An 18,063-nucleotide genomic window follows, 5' to 3' on the forward strand; every position below is an offset into this window, starting at 1 on the left:
TCAGTAATTTGTCTAGCCTAAAATTTCATGCCACAAAAATTTTAGTTAATCTAACTAGCTAATAGATATGTCTACTCACTCTTACATTCTGGAATGAATAAAATAATAGTGTGGAATTAGGAAATAACTTTTAAGTTCAATCAGTAGAAACATGAGTTAACTGTGTAAGAAGAGAATGTACTTCTGTTCCTCTACAAAGCAAAACTTATTGCTTAACATATGTATTTAAAGTTAGAATTACACAAACAATTAAATTCATGGTGTTACAGAAATGAAGCATAAATACAACTGATGGAAGAATTCGGCCATTACTCAGAGATTAGAGAGTTTGATAGATTTAGTATATTCCAACTTTTCAACTTTCTGAACATAATTAGGTCCTGCTATTTTGCTCACCAAAGATCTGCACAAACAGATATGGGCATTTTTGTGCCACTGAGCTCTGTCCTAAGCACAAACATCGGGTTGAGCCATAGCTTTTTTTTCCCTGAATCAATTTTTCTTCCTTACAAGAAAAAAGAAACTATAAGAGCTAGCTGGATGCTTCAGTGCTGAAGGAAATTGTTTTGGTGTAATCCAAAAAGAGGAAAAAAGCCAGGAAATTTAGAAAGCTCAGGCCATTTTTAAACCACACCCGGTCTGCTGCACGTAGGCTGTGTGACTTCTGTTTGGCAACTTCCAAAACAGCTATATGCACCATGCAGGCTCAGAGTTTAAGTCTTAAATACAGTATGTGTGGCCTTAACTGGCTTCTACCAGCTGACTATCTCATTTTATGCAATCCAAATCAGCCACAATGTTAAATATCTGTTTAACTAAATCATACTGAGTGCAAAACTGCCAGGCAAGCAAATGGCAGAAGAATTGGACTCTTAGGTTTAAAGATATAAGAACTAGTTACTGACTTGTCAACAAAGAAACTATTTGTAGTAAATCCTCAACTGATTAAAGTGAAACTAAATAATTCTAAAAATTCAGCTAACACCACAGCAAATCAGAGATGTGGTTAGAGATTTAGGAAGAGGATAATGATCAGTGATAATTAAAAAACACCTGATAAACTAAGGAGACCATCTTTCACCATAGGTACAAATTCTACCTCTTACTTCAGGTTCAAAGGATTTTAGTACTGTTAAATTCCTTTCCTACAAATATCTTTGTTTACTGGGAATTTAAATTATTAAAACGGTAGTGCTTTGTGGTATAGAATGTTTTTTATAAGCAATATAATTTGTTACAAAACAACATATATTACTTTTGCCACGTTGGGAAGTATAGTTGTTTGCCCAGGATTGAATTTTTTATTTTGTTGACTTTGTAGTCCTAATCTACAAAACCTTCTGTCGTGCTACTTTTGAAACAAAAATACGAAGGTTTTGGTGTATGTAGAAGTGGGAGATTAGTATTTTTTGAACGATAATATGATAACTCAGGTCCTAAACAACATTTGTCTGGTCCAGATTCCCTTGGATGTAATTTGTTGGTTTAGATTGTTCTACTTTAATTGACTATGAACGCAAAAAGAAAACAATCCTAGATTAAACTGTTTAGAGAAGACATGCCACACTTAAAATGGAAAGGAGGGGAAAGGGGGTGGGAAAGGATAAATTGGGAGTTCGAGATTTGCAGATACTAACTAATATATATAAAATAGATAAACAACAAATTTATACTATATTCAATATCTTGTAGTAATATGGTGAAAAAGAACATGAAAATGAATATATGTATGTCCGTGTATGACTGAAGCATTATGCTGTACACCAGAAATTGACACAACATTGTAAGCTGACTATACTTGAATAAAATATATATATTCAACAAATACAAAAAAATAAAATGGAAAGGAGCAATATCTTCTATTCCTACTCTATAAAAATCCAGACTTATTTGTCATTTGTTCTTTAGAAATGATGGTCTAATGAGTATAACACTTAAATGGTAATATATTTACTTCTATTCATTTTCAAAAGCAAGGCTCTGATGGAACATTTGTGTTTCTAATTTTTTTCCTCTCTGGCATATAATCAGCTTGCTCTTTTCCAAATGACATTTTGTTTCTGGGCTTTGCTATAATGCTAATAATCTTACTCATTTCCTTGTTAGATTCATTAACTTACTCTGAGCCATAGCAATGTTTTAAGTGTTGTATCAAAATCCAAACTTAAATGAAACTGTTTATTAATTTTGTAATATAATGTTATCATTTAATTTGTGCCACAAATTAGTGTTCTTTGTCTTCTTTTATTCACTTCCCTTTATTTGATAATATTCTCAATCAAGTCAAATTTGAATATGCACAAATAGAATTTCTATGAATTACCTTTCTATCAGAACTGGGTAAATGGCAATGCCAAAGTAGAAGACACTGATCATATTTCAGTTACTGAATGAATTTTTCAAAATGTTTTACACACTGAGAGCATTTCCATATGCCATAAAAACTGAATGTTAGAATTTTTATATAGAAAAACATCTGTATATCTGAAATAAGCTTCTTTATTTTCTATGGTTAACATGAAATGCTACACTGTTACAATCACAAAAGGGAAATATTAAATGACACCTGACCCCTTCTAATTTCTGTATGTGAAATTAATAAAAGTATTCTTTTATTTTAAACATCAACCAGATCTAAATCTAATGGCCAGAACCTTAATAACAACTGTATTTTCAATCACACTGGATATTTTTCCATATATAAAACTATATTAATAAACATGTAGTCTTAGAAACAATTTTTAAAATTTTATCCAAGTTTTATCTTATTTGTCATTCTAATTTGGAGAATGGATGGTATTACATATGTAACTAACTCATTAATACAAAACTTCATAACTCCATGTAGCTTCAATAAAAAAAAAAAAAACATTCTGGAAAAGGAAAAACTATGGAGACAAAAGATCAGTGGTTGCCAGGGTCAGGGGAAGGGGGTGATATAAATGCAGAGCACAGAGGATTTTAGGGCAGATAAAATATTCTACATAATATTATAATAATGCATATATGTCATAGTACTTTTGTCCAAACACATAGAATATACAGCACCAAAAGTAAACTCTAAGGTGAACTATGGACTTTGGGTGGTTATGATGTGTCAATGTAGGTTCATCCTTGGTAATAAGTGTCCCATTCTGGTGAGGGGTGGCTATACATGTGTATGGGCAAAGGGTATATGAAAAATTTCTATACCTCCCTTTCAATTTTGTTGTAAACTTAAAATTGCTCTAGAAATTTAAAAATCTTTAATAAAAATATTTACAATTATCTTTAAGTAGCTTTTAAAGCTCAATTTTAAAAATTTGAAGGAATGCATGTCCCATACCCTGTTTATTTCCTATCAAACATTGTATTATCAAGGTAGTCACACAAGTGACTGAGAAAAATAGAATTTTTCCTAAACTCCATGCCATCTCTCACTTTCTGCAATATTCATTTCATCAAGCCCAACTACTTTTAGTAGTCAAACAAACTCATAGAAATAAACAAACAAATTCATAGAAAAAGAGATCAGATTTGCAGTTACCAGAAGCTGGGAAGGGTGAACTGGATGAAGGTGGCCAAAAGGTACAAACTCCTAGTTAAAGGATACCAGCAATGTAATGTGCAACATGATAAATATAATTAACACTACTGTGTATTATATATGAAAGTTGTTAAGAGAGTAAATTCTAAGAATTCTCATCACAAGGACAAAACTTTTTTTTTCTATTTTAAAATTTGTCATCTATTTGAGATGATGGATGTTCACTAAACCTACTGTGGTAATCATTTTACATGTTTGTAAGTCAAATCACTGTGCTGTACACTTTAAATTTATACAGGGCTTTATGTCAATTATATCTCATTAAACTGGAAGAAAAAAGTTAATTGCAAAAACAAGTTTTAATATTTCTTAAAATCTGCCTATTTTCTCTCATTTCTTTTATACCTACCATAGTTTCATTTTTTTCTCACTTGAGCTACTCTGTTACTTCCTTTTTTCACCAGCTTAAGTCTGTTCCGAATACATCAATTACAGCGCTAATAAGATATTACTTCAATGTGGACAGCACTTTAGTAGACTCCTACCATCCACAGGATGAAAGTCCATGCTCCTAAGTATAATGTACAAAGCTACTGGTAATCAGGCTACTCCTGTTTATCCTTCTTATGGTAGAAATCTAATTCTAACATAGCCTGCTTTTTATCCAACAAATATTTCTTGAATGGTATTTTGCTGAGTATCTTCTTCTTTAAATTACCTATTCATGTACTTTGCCCAGTATTCACTGATTTTTTAAATTCATAAATGTTCATGTTATTATACTAAATGATTTTTCTTCACCTATTGAAAAAACATTCATCAGCATTAATATATTTTTACATAATAAATTCTTTAAAAATTTATGTTGTCATCAATTTAAGACAGACCAAAATTTCTGTGATCCCACTTCATCTAAAATTGCGTTTTCAGTAGTATTACTGACTCACAGTGGCTACACCAGGAAGATTCAGAGTAAGGGAGAGGCAAAATCTTCTCCTTGGACTTCAGAAGCCAACCCCAGTGATTCATATACCATCCATCCTTGTCTTTCACCAATTAACATTCATATTATCTTCATTTACCACCATCTCTGTACTTTTCTGTTTCTTTTAACAGTCTTTATTTTAAAGTCTACTTAGTCTGATATAAATATTACTCCAGCTTTCTCTTGATTTCCATTTGCATGGAATACCTTGTTCTATCCCCTCACTTTCAGTCTGTATGTGTCTTCTAGATCTGAAATGGGTCTCTTGTAGGCAGTATATATATACAAGTCTTGCTTTTGTATCCATTCAACCATTGTATGTATTTTGGTTGGAGCATTTAATCCGTTTACACTTACAGTAATTATTGATTGTATGTTCTTATTGTCATTTTGTTAATTGTTTCGGATTTATTTTTCTAAGTCTTTTTTTCCCCTTTTGTTCTTTTGTTCTCGTCTCTTATGATTTGGTGACTATCTTTAGTGTTATGTTTGGATTACTTTTTCTTTTTTGTGTGTATATCTATTATAGATTTTTGGTTTGCAGTTACCATGAGGTTTTGGTATAGTAGTGTGTGTGTGTGTGTGTGTGTATATATATATATATATATATATAAAATATATATATAAAATTGCTTTAAGTTGCTGATCTCTTAAATTCAAATGCATTTTAAATACCTTGCATTTGTACTCTCCTCCCCTCATGATTACTGGTTTGATATCATATTTTACATTTAATTGTTTTGTGTGCCCCTTAACTGCTTATTGTGGATACAGATGATGATTACGACTTTTGTCTTTTAACTTTCCTTCCAGTTTGTGTGTGGATGATTGCCTACTTTTACTGTATGCTTGCCTTTACCAGTGAGATTTTCCATTTCATAGTTTTGTTTCTAGTTGTGGCCTTTTCTTTTCTGCTTAGAGAAGTTCCTTTCGCATTTGTTGTAAAGCCATTTTGATGGTGCTGAATTCTTTTAGTTTTTCTTGTAAAGCATTTTATTTCTCCATTAAATTTGAATGAGAGTCCTGCTGGTTAAAGTACTCTTGGTTGTACATTTTTCCCTTTCATCACTTTAAATATATCATGCTACTCCCTTCTGACCTGAAGAGTTTCTGCTAAAAAATCAGCTGATAGTCTTCTAAGAGTTCCCCTGTGTGTTATTTGTTGCTTTTCCCTTGTTGCATTTAACATTCTCTCTTTATCTTTAATTTCTGTCAATTTAGTTATAATATGTCTAGATGTGCTTCCTTTAGGGTTAATCCTGTATGAGACTTTGTGCTTCCTAGACTTGGATGACTGGTTTCCCAAGTTAGAGAAATATTCAGCTATTATCTCATCAAATATTTTCTCAGGCTTTCTCTCTCTATTCTCCTTCTGAGATCCATATAATGTGAATATCAGTGTACTTGATGTCATCCCAGAGGTCTCTTAAACTGTTCTAATTTCCTTTTACTCTTTTTTTTTCTGTTCTGCAGTAGTGATTTCCACTACTGTCCTCTAGCTCATTGATCCATTTTTCTGCCTCATTTAGTTTACTATTGTTTCCTTCTAGTATATTTTTTTATTTCAGTTATTGTGTTCTTTAACTCTATTTGGTTGTTCTTTATATTTCCTAACTTTTGGGGGTGAGGGTATAGCTCAAGCGGTACAGTGCATGCTTAGCATACACAAGGTCCTAGGTTCAATTCCCAGTACCTCCTCTAAAAAAAATAAATAAATAAACCTAATTATTTCCTAACTTTCTGTTAAAGACATAACTTCTTGCTCTGTGCATCCATTCTCCTCTCAAGCTCTCTGATCATCTTTACAGTCACTACTCTGAACTATTTTTCAGGTAAATTGCCTATTTCCACATAACTTAGTTCTTCTTCTGGGGTTTTATCTTATTTCTTTACCTGGAACATATTCCTCTACCACCTCATTTTATCTAAATTTCTTTTTTTATTTTTATGAATGTGGTAGGTTAATTATGTTTCTCAACTTTGGAGAAGTGGTCCTCTGTAGGAGACATCCTATGCATCCCAGCAGTGCATTCCCCTCTTGTCACCAATGGCCAGGGCCAGCTAGTCCCAGGGTAGAGTCTGGCCAGTGTTTGTGGACTTGTTCCAGAGGCTGTAGGATCACAGTTTTCCTGCTTCTTGTGTCTGCCCCCTGTTGGGTGAGGCTTATGCAGGTTCCTGGTAAGAGGGGCAAGTACCAGTAGGTGGATCAGGATCCTGCCCCTCTGGTGGGTAGGGCCATGTCTAGAGGCAGCTGTGGGCTCAGGAAGTCTTTAGGCAGCCCTTCTGCCAATGGGTAGGGCTGTGTTCCCGCCCAGTTAGTCATCTGGCCTGAGGCGTCCCAGCACTGGAGCCTACAGGCTGATGGGTGGGGCCAGGCCTTGGTGCTAATGACCCAAGCAAGATGTCAGCCTCAAGGAGAGTTCATGCAAATGAATACTTCCCTTATGTCTGCCACCAGCTTTTATGTCCCAGGGTGAGGCACAGCCACCACCTTACATCCCCAGGAAAGCCTCCAACACCAGCAGGTATGTCTGGCCCAGGTTGCTATGAAGTTACTGCTTTATCCTTGGTCCTGGTGCACATGAGATTTTTTGTGTGCTCTTTAAGAGTGAAGTCTCTGTTTTCCCCAGTCCTGCGGTGCTCCAGCAGTTAAGACCTGCTGGCCATCCAAAGCCAAATGTTCTGTGGGTTCCTCTTCCTGATGACAGATTCACAGGTTGAGGAGCCTGGCTTGGGACTCAGAACTCTCCCACTCATGTGGAAGAATCTCTGGAGTATAATTACTTTCCATATTCTCCAGTTTGTGAGTCACCCACCCAGGGAATATGGGATTTTATTATATTGCGAGTACACTCCTCCTACCATCTCATTGTGGTTCCTTCTTTATGTCTTTAAATGTAAAAGATTTTTGGTAGGTTCCAGTCTTTTTTATCTATGGTTGTTCAGAAGTTAGTTGTGATTTTATATTCATGAGAGGAGGTAAGCTCAAGGTCCTTCTATTCTGCTATCTTAATCCAGTAATCTCTCTGATAAAGGCACTTTCAAAACTACATGTTTTGACTTTAAACAGCCTCCTTGCAATGAAAGATTAAATAGATTACCACATTTTTCGTTGCACCCAATCTCCACCCTACCCTTTTGTTATATTTTTCTCTTCAGACCATCAAAGCTTACATTCATATTTTATTCATTTGTATTTTGTAACAGTAATTCCTAGTTGCTAGAGTTCCACATTTATTTTTTAAATAGAATAAAGATACTACATTATAGGTATTTAAGATTAAATAAGAATTATACAGAAATCCCTTATAAACTGTAAACAGCTAGAGAAATATCTATTCTAATATATTAATACTTCTCAACATTCTTTCTCTGAATTCTCATCCTGACAAAAAAGGCCTACTTACTGTGCCTCTAGAAGGTAGTTTTCTCCTACTACTGATGCATAAATTGTTACCCCTACCCAGAATGCCAACACTCTATCTAAAACTATTTTTTAGTACCAAGACCAAGTTTATCCCTTTCCCTTAAGTCTTTACAGAGCCTTCCAACCTGCAGTGACATTGTCATCTGCAGCTGTACAGCATTAACATATTAAGTCACTAGGCAATAAGAATTACTCTTATATTGTTCTACTGGATAGTTATTTGCTTTTTACACTAATAGAATTTTCCTTCTTATTCACTGTCTTTCATACTAAACTGTAAGCTCCTTGAGAGAAAAATCTAAGTATTAGATTTTTGTCCCCATACTCCCTTCTGTTTTACGCATACTGGTGTCACCAGTGTATTCATTTCATAAGCTTCCAGAGACCAGGGAATATAAATGTGCAACATAGTTGTGGTATAACAGAGTTAAAAGTTAATTTAGTAGACATTTAACTGAACTTTGCCTCAGAGACTGCCAGTGTTCAAAAAATAAAATGAATTACATAAATTAAAATGAACATAATCTACAAAGTATAAAATATATATATATAAATGTATATATGCAATATAGTTCAATATGTCAACATTAAGGAGTTAATTCTTGGTTCTTTATATTAAGAATCAGTACTAAGAAGATGAAGATAATCTTTATAAACATATAATATTACAGGTTTATGTGATAAATGTAGATGGGTTTGGAATACTGGCTTGAGATAAATAAACACTGACTCTAAAACACATTAGTTAATTTTAAAAAGAAATCCATTTTACTTTCATTTTATATCTTGTTTTCCTTATAAAAATTGATCAAAATTCCTTTAATTAGTTTATTTAAATTTTCACTTGTTTTAAGTAAATGAAAGCTTACACAGTGATATTGATGATAATAAGTTTTCTTTGACCAAGAAAAACATCATTCCAATAGCAAGTTTCCCATGTTAAAATCCCACCTGAAAATTGTATGTCAACTGACAAGACATAATATTTTAGTTTTTAACCTTTTGGTTTTAATAGTATTATACAACTTTATTACAACGCAAATACAATCAGTTATAGGTAGAGTAACTATGGCACACGCCTGCAGTTACATTTGGTGTTCTTGGAATATATGGGTCCAAGGAACAAGAAGCTACTGCTTCATTGCCAAGAAGTCAAGTTTAATTTGCTTCCTTTTTCCCTCCCTCTACAACTGGCCAAAATACAAATTCCACTGCAAATGCAACAACCAGCAAATACAGATGCCATCATAAACACATAATGCTGCCAAGTAGGAAACCCTACATTGACGAATAACAGAACTCCCCATGGCAAGTGGAAGATATTCTGGGCAGCATATTTCAGGTCACAAAGCTGTATTACAAATAAAATGCATGCATCCCTTGTAACTAAAAAATACTTGGGTTCTTTTTTTAAACACTGGCATTTATTATCACTCAATGGGTAATTTTTCTGTCTGGGTTCATACTTTAAGTGGTTTGATAAATTTTATAAATCTTTCATTCTGAACTTCTGCAACACATAATTGCTGTCAAGGAGATCCTGATGTGCCTTAAATAAAGTTTGCCTAACTCAGTTAAAAAAAAACACACACACACACAAAGAGTTTTCAAACTTTGCCTAATATTCATAGTCTGATAACCTACTTTGACTGTTAGTTTAATAACTGAATGACTCTCCTCACCGACTTCAGTTAGTTTGGAGACAAAATGTGAATTCAACAAATACTTACAAGCACCTACTATGGCATGATATGTGTTAGATGCTGTAGGGAGAGGAAATTAAAAATAAAACCTCTACTCTGCAGTAGAGTAGATCCATTTTTTTTCTGGATAAGTGTAGAAATCACCTACACAGGACTCTAATAAATCAAAGCAGCATTTCAATAGAAAATCGGGTCCCTTGTGGGATGTTATAAGAAATATCATTTGCCCACAGCTGCCCCAAATTCTGAACTCCTCAAAGCAAACATTCCGAGCATTACATATCGATAGACACAAAAACTAGAAGAGAAAAGAATCTTAAAGCGCAGATAAGATAGAGTCTCATGACCTCCCCAAATAGCTTTGACTTGAAATCCAAAATATTTTGCATTCAATTTCATGAAATTTTCCCCCATCACATTCACTATGAAATGTCAATGCTGAGGGGTGACATCACCAAGATGGAAAAGTAGGAGACCCCAGCTTCCATCTGTCAACAAAGATCAACAATTAGACAGCTATCCATGAACAAAGTCAGCTCTGGGAGAATTCAGGAGTCCACTTAAGAAACTTCAGTAACAAGGTGGGGACCTGAGAATAACCAGACAAAAAGTAAAGGAAGAACAGCTTTTTTGCCTACCCTATCCCCCTAGGCTAGCACTGCTCCTTGACAAGATGGAACTCCCCGGCTAGAAAGAGCTCCCCTTGCAGTGAGTGATCAGATGCCCCAACCTTTCATGGCACTGCGTGAAGAATCCACTTCAGTTTCACCCCACCCAGAAAATGGCAAAGCTGAGACATACAGATATGGCTAGGAATAAGGAAAAACGGCAGGGGCTACCAGTACCAGTCACAGAGTGAGAGTGACCATGGTTCCCAGTGATCTCCTCTACAGAGGACCCCAGAAGTTTTGCTACTGAGGAAATCAGCACAACCACAACAGACCCTACAGATTTCACTGGTTTATGCCCCACAAGTTTTCACATTCACAGACACCAAACATCTTGAGTCCCTCTCTTCACTCCCTGCTTCCCTCCCTACCAGAGCCTAGGATCTGCACTGGCACCCTGCCTCTGCAGCTTCATGAGTGCAAAACACCAGCCTGACCCCCTTGGCTGACCCCCCAATGCCATATACATCCTTGGGGCTAGCTCATGCAGCTGTGCACTTGCATACCTCTAGCCTGATTCCTGATGCACCAAACTTCACTGCCACGCATGCACCTGTGGCAAGACCCTGCAGCCACAGGAGTGCATGCTGATAGCCGGGGTCCCAAAACTGTCAGTGCACCCAGTTGGCTCCAGCCCTTGCTGCTTGCCCTGGCCCCCACCACTATGTGTGTATCTGCAGCCAGCACCTGTCATTACACAGGAATTTGTAACTGGCCCATAGAGCCACACAATCCTGGCTCTAGTCACCACCACTGCCTGCCTCGGTCCCTAGACACTGGACCTGGAAGCATGGTTGAAGAAACCTGCAGCCACTAAAGATCCCCCACAGCGCTCACCAGGGACCACATAATTGATGTTATGTACTCCAGTTGGCTGAGCCACTGAGACAGCATATTCCTCCTCAGGATCCAGAGTCACCACATGCACCCACACTTGCTACCCTGAACCACTAGACCTAGGGTCACATCATACACCAGATGCCCTGCCACACAAGTGAAGGTCTTTCCTTACTGAAGTCAGCCCATAAAGTCTGGAAGAGGTGACTACTTCTTCAAACGTGCAGACACCTATGCAAGCCTACTGGCATCATGACGACTCAGGAAAACATGACACCACCAAAGGAACAAAGTAAATTTTCAATAAATGAAGCCAAAGAAGTGGAGATCCAGAAATTGCCCAATAAAGAATTCGAAATCATTGTTATAAAGATATTCAGAGAGCTACAAGAGAACACAGATAAACAATTACTAAAATCAGGAAAACAATATAAGAACAAAATGAGAAGATCAACAAAGATATAGAAAACATAAAAAAGAACCAAAGGGAAATATTTAAACTAGAGAATATAATAACTGCACTGAAAAAGTCAATAAAAGCTTTAAGAGCAGACTGCACAAATGAAGCAGAAGAAAGAAACAGTGAATTCAAAGACAGATCATTTGAACTTATCCAGTCAGAGAAGAAAAAAGAAAAAAGAATGAAAAGAAACAAAGAAACCCTATGGGACTAATGGGACACCATTAAGAGAAACAATCTATGCATCATTCAAGTACCAGAAGGAGAAAGAAGGAGAAAGGAGAGTGTGATGCTGAAAGGGAAAAATTGCCAACAACAAATACTTTACCTGGCAAAGTTGTCCATGAGAAATGAGGTGAGACAAACACTTTTCCAGTGAACAAAGGCTCAGGGAGTTGATCACCACTAGACTTGCCTAATAAAAAATGCTGAAAGGAGTTCTTCAAGCTGAAACAAAAGGATGCTAATTAGTAATATAAAAACATATGAAAATATACAACATACTGGTGAAGTTTAGTATAAAGTCAGATTCAGAATAATACTATGATATGGTAGTGTGTTAGCTTCTTTACAATAAATGTTAAAGAAAAAAGTATTAAATATAGCTATAGTTCCTACAATTCATTAATAGATACACAATATAAAAAGATACAAATTGTGACATCAAAAACATAAAATGTGGAGAGAGAAGTAAAATTGTAGAGTTTTGTAAATATAATCAAAGTTCAGTTGTTAACAGCCTAAAATAGACTGCTATATCCATAAGATGTTCTATGTAAGCCTCAGGATAAACACAAAACAAAAACCTATAGTAGATACTCAAAACATAACAATAAGGTAATCAAAGTATACCACTATGGAAAACTATCAGTTTACAAAAGTAGACGGTAAGAGAGGAAGAAATGAACAAAGGAAACACAAAAGAGCCAGAAAACAGTTAAAAAGATGACAATAGTAAATCCCTAACTACCAATATTTTATTTAAGTGTAAATAGATTAAATTCTCCAGTCAAAAGACACAGAGTGAATAAGTGAATGAAACACATACACACACACACACGAGGCCCAACTATATGATGCCTAACAAAGACACACTTCAAGGACAAACATAGATTCAAGAAAAGAAATGGAAAAAAAAATGATGTAAATGAAACCCAAAATAGAGCAGAGGTAGGTAGCTACATTTATATCAGACAAAATAACTTTTACGTCAAAACTGTAAAAGGAAACTAAGAAGGTCATTATATAATGATAAAAGGGTCAATTCATCAAGAGGATATAACAACTGTAAATATATATGTACCTCACAGAGTACCTAAATATATTAAGCAAATGCTAACAGATCTGAAGGAAATAACAGCCAACAACACAATTAATAGTAGGGGACTTCGATACCCTACTTTTAATAATGGATATATATAATGGAAACAAAGTATCAATAAGGAAACATTGAACTTAAATTACACATTAGACCAAAAGGTCCTACATACAGAATGGAACAGTCCATCCAATAGCAGGAGAATACACATTCTTCTCAAGTGCACATGAAACATTCTCCAGAGTAGATCATATGTTAGATCACAAAACAAGTCTCAGAAAATTTAAAACACTGAAACCATAGCAGGTATCTCTTCTGACCATAATGATATGAAACTAGAAATCAGTAACAGAAGGAAAGTTGGAAAATTCACAAATACATGGAAATTAAACAACAAACTCCTAAAAAACAATGAGTCAACAATGAAATCAAAGAGAAATTAGAAAATGTATTGGAAACACCACATGCCAAAGTGTATGGGGTGCAGAAAAAGCAACACTAACAGGAACATTGATAGCAAAATGCTTACACTGCAAAAAGAAAGAACTCAAATAAATATCCTAGCTTTACACCTCAAGGAACTAGAAAAAGAAAAATAAACTCAGCTAAAAGTAATCAGAAGTAAACAGATAATAAAGATCAGTGCAGAAAACAATGAAATCAAGAATAGAAAAATAATAGAAAAGATTAATGAAACTAAGAGCTAGTTTTGTAAAAATAAATTTCATGAGCTTTTAGCTAGAATTACCAAGAAAAAAAAGGGAGAACCTAAATAAATAAAATTACAAATGAAAGAGGATACTACACAAACAAAAAGACTCATAAGAGACTACCATAAGCAATCATATACCAACAAATAGACAACCTAGAAAAAATGGATAAATTCCTAGAAATATAAACCTACCAAAACTGAATTGAGAAGAAATAAAAAATCCAAACAGACCAATTAAATCAGTAATCAAAAACTGCCCCACACATAAAAACCTAGAACCAGATGGCTTCACTGGGAAATTCTACCAAATATTTAAAGAATAATTAATGCCAATCTTTCTCAAGCTCTTCCCCAAAACTAAAGAGGACAAAACACTCCCGGACTTATTTTACAAAGCCAGTACTATCCTGATATCAAAGTCAGATTAGGATACCACAAGAAAAGAAAACTATAGACCAATATCTCTAATGAATATACATGCAAAAATTCTTAACAAAATGCTAGCAAAGCAAATTTGACAGCACATTGAAAGGAATATAGACCATAATCAAGAAAAATTTATCCCTGGGATGCAAGGATGCTTCAATATATGCAAATAATTCAATGTGACAAACAACATTAAGGAATGTAGAACTCAAATCATTTATCATCTTAATAAATGTAGAAAAAGCATTAAACAAAGTTCAAAACCCCTCCATGATAAAATTCTCAACTAATTAGATATAGAAGGAATATACTTCACATAATAAAAGCCATGTATGACAAATACACAGCTGACATCATACTTAACAGGGGAAGATGGAAAACTTTCCCACCAAGATCAGGAACAAGACAAAGATGCCCACTCTCACCACTCCTATTTAACATAGTACTGGAAGTCCTAGTCAGAGCAAACAGGTAAGAAAACAGAAATAAAAGGTATCCAAATGGAAAAAGAAGAAGTAAAACTGTTTTGTTTGCTGATAACATGATCTTGTAAACAGTAAACTCTAAAGACTCAAAAAAACTCATTGAACTAACAAATGATTTCAGTAAAATCAACACACAAAAATCAGTTTTGTTTCTACACACTGACAGTAAAATATCTGAATAAGAAATAAAGTTAACATTCCCATTTACAATAGCATCAAAAATAATAAAATACTTAGGAATAAATTTAACCAAGGAAGTGAAAGCTCTATAACACTGAAAATTTGATGAAAAAAGTTAAAAAATATACAAGTAAATGGGAGATATTGCATGCTTATGGATCAGAAGAGTTAATACTGTTAAAGTGTCTATACTTCTCAAAGCCTTCTATAGAGTCAATGTAGCCCCTATCAAAATTTCAATGGAATTTCTCACAGAAACAGAAAAAACAATCCCAAAATTCTTATGGAACCACAAAAGACCCTGATTAACCAAGTAATTCTTGAGAAAGAACAAAGCTGGAGACATTAACACCTGATTCTAAACTATATCACCAAGCTACAGTAATCAAAACAGTAAGGTAGTGGCATAAAAAACAGACACAAAAACCAATAAATTAGAATAGAGAGCTCTCAGAAATATATCCACACACATACAATCAACCAATATTGACAAGTAACCAAGAATATTCAATGGGGAAAGGACTAGTCTCTTTAATAAATCACACTGGGGAAACTGGATATCTATGTACAAAGAATAAAACTGGAACACTGTCATACTCCTCTCACAAAAATTAACTTGAAAATGGATTAAGGTCTTAAACATAGATAACTCCTAGAAGAAAACATAGTGAAAAAGCTCCTTGACATCAGTCTTGGCAATAATTTTTTTTGGCTATGACACCAAATGCACAAGCAACAAAAGCAAAAATCAACAAGTGAGACCACATCAAACTAAAAAGCTCTACAGCAAAAGAAATAATCAATAAAACTTAAAGGCAACCTAAGAAATGGGAGAAAATACATGCAAACCATGTATCTAAAAGGAGGTTCTTAACTAAATTATATATGGAACTCATTCAACTCAACAGCAAAGTAATAATAATAATAATAATAGTAATGGTAATAATAATAATAATAATCCATTTTAAAGATGGGCAAAGGACCTGAATAGACATTTTTCCAAAGAAGACATTCAAATGACCACCAAGCATTAAAAAGTACTCAATATCAATAATCAACAGAGAAATGCAAATCAAAACCACAAGATACCACCTCATACCTGTTAGAATGGCTCATTAAAAAGTTCAGAAATAACAAATGTAGAGAAGATATGGAGACAAAGGAACATTGGTTCATTGTTGGTGGCAATGTAAACTGAAACAACCACTATGAAAAACAATATGGAGATTACCTTAAAAAATTAAAAGCAGAACTACTATATGATCTAGCAATTCCACTTCTGGATATATAACCAAAAGAAATGAAACTACTATCTTGAAGAGATATCTGCACTCCTATGTTCAGGTGCAGCATTATTCATAATAGCCAAGACATGGAAACAACCTAAGTATCCACTGATGGATGAGTGGATAAAGAAAATGTGGTGTACATATATCTAAAGGAATATAATTCAGCCATAAAAAGAAGAAAAGCCTGCCTTTCGTGACAACATGGAGGGATCTAGACGGCATTATGCTAATTGAAATAAGTCAGATAAAGAAAGACAAATACCATATGATTTCACTTATATGTGGACTCTAAAAACATCAAACTCATGAAGAAACAGAGTACACTGATGGTTACCAGAGGTTGGGGGTTGGGAGAAATGGTAAGATGTTGGGCAAAGAATACAAACTTTTAATCATAAGATGAATAATTTCCAGGGATCTAATGTACAGTATGAATTATAGTTAACAATACTGTATTGTATACTTGAATGTTGCTATGTGAGTAAATCTTAAATGTTCTCACCATAACAACAACAGAACACAATAAAAAATGTTAAAAAAAAAAAAAAACAACAACAGGACAGTAATTATGTGAGGTGAAGGATACGTTAATTAATCTTTTTGTGGTAAACAATTTGCAATATATACATGTATCTAATCATTACACTGTATACCTTAAACTTATACAGTGTTATGTATCAACTATATTTCCATAAAATTGGAGGAAAAAAAGGAAAAGAAAGAAATGTCAACACTATTTAACACTGCCTAGTTGAAGAAGCCTATAGGCCTAAACATCTTACACTGTGTTTTCCCTTTGATTCAGTAATCCTATTCCTGGACATATATCCAGAGGAAACTTTAATTTGAAAAGATATATGCACCTTAGTGTTCGTAGCCACGCTATTTACAATAGCCAAGACAAACAACCTAAGTGTCCATTGACAAATGACTGGATAAAGAAGCTGTACTATACGTATACAATGGAATACTATTTGGCCATAAAAAAGAATAATATAATGCCATTTGAGCAAGATGGATGGACCTAGAGATTGTCATGCTGAGTGATGTAAGCCAGAAAGAGAAAGAAAATACCGTATGATATCACTTGTATGTGGAATCTAAAAAAATAACACAAATGAATTTATTTACAAAACAGAAACAGACTTATATACATAGAAAACAAATCTATGGTCACCAGGGGAAAAAGTGGGAGGGTGGAGGATGTGCAGATACTAATTACTATATATTAAATAGATAAATAACTAAGTCCTACTCTATAGCACAGAGAACTACATTCAATATCTTGTAATAGCCTATAATGAAAAAGAATATGAAAAGGAATATATATATATATACACAACTAAGTCACTATGCTGTATATGAGAAATTAACACAACATTGTAAACCAACTATAATTCAGTAAAAAATAAATGAAGAAAGAGAGAGAGAGAGAAAGAAAGGAAAGAAAGGAAAGAAAGAAAGGAAGGAAGGAAGGAAGGAAGGAAGGAAGGAAGGAAGGAAGGAAAGAAAGAAAGAAAGAAAGAAAGAAAGAAAGAAAGAAAGAAAGAAAGAAAGAAAGAAAGAAAGAAAGAAAGAAAGAGAAAGAAAAGAAAGAGAGAGAGAGAAAGAAAACGAACGATAGATATTTAGGGTTATGGAAAATTTTTAAAACATGTTCTTTTATATTTTTTCTACCAAGAAGTGTATTTCATGCCCACCTGAAAAACTGTAAGAAGCCAAATAAAAGGTTCTTTTCATTCACATTTTATTAGCATTTGAAAAACTTCACCTACTCGTATATTCAGATCTCTATAGCATCAATGCTTACTCAATGGCTACATCTTCTACAATTATACTTTTAAAATTCATTAAATATACAAAGATTAATGTTTACTGGATTTATGTATATATCCAGAATTCATTGCTTATATTAATATTTCCAGTAATTATTTTAGCTGATAATAGCATGTTAAAATTACCCAGTACCATTGAAGGTTTTAAAAGTTATAATTCCTCAATTTGATTTGTTAATCATTTCAAGAGAGCACATTATGTAAATTGCATA

General features: G+C 34.1%; 1 protein-coding gene across 1 annotated transcript in view; it reads right to left on the reverse strand.

Annotated features, from left to right (window-relative positions):
* Positions 1–12,052, reverse strand: part of TRHR (thyrotropin releasing hormone receptor) — a 478,797-nt gene extending 466,745 nt beyond the window's left edge. Inside the window, exon 1 of the mRNA XM_032467898.1 lies at positions 11,935–12,052. The gene's annotated coding sequence lies outside the window, so the exon portion shown is untranslated. The remainder of the gene's footprint in view (positions 1–11,934) is intronic.
* Positions 12,053–18,063: the final 6,011 nt, after the last annotated feature.

The sequence above is a fragment of the Camelus ferus genome, chromosome 25 (assembly GCF_009834535.1).
Source record: "Camelus ferus isolate YT-003-E chromosome 25, BCGSAC_Cfer_1.0, whole genome shotgun sequence".
NCBI lineage: Eukaryota > Metazoa > Chordata > Mammalia > Artiodactyla > Camelidae > Camelus > Camelus ferus.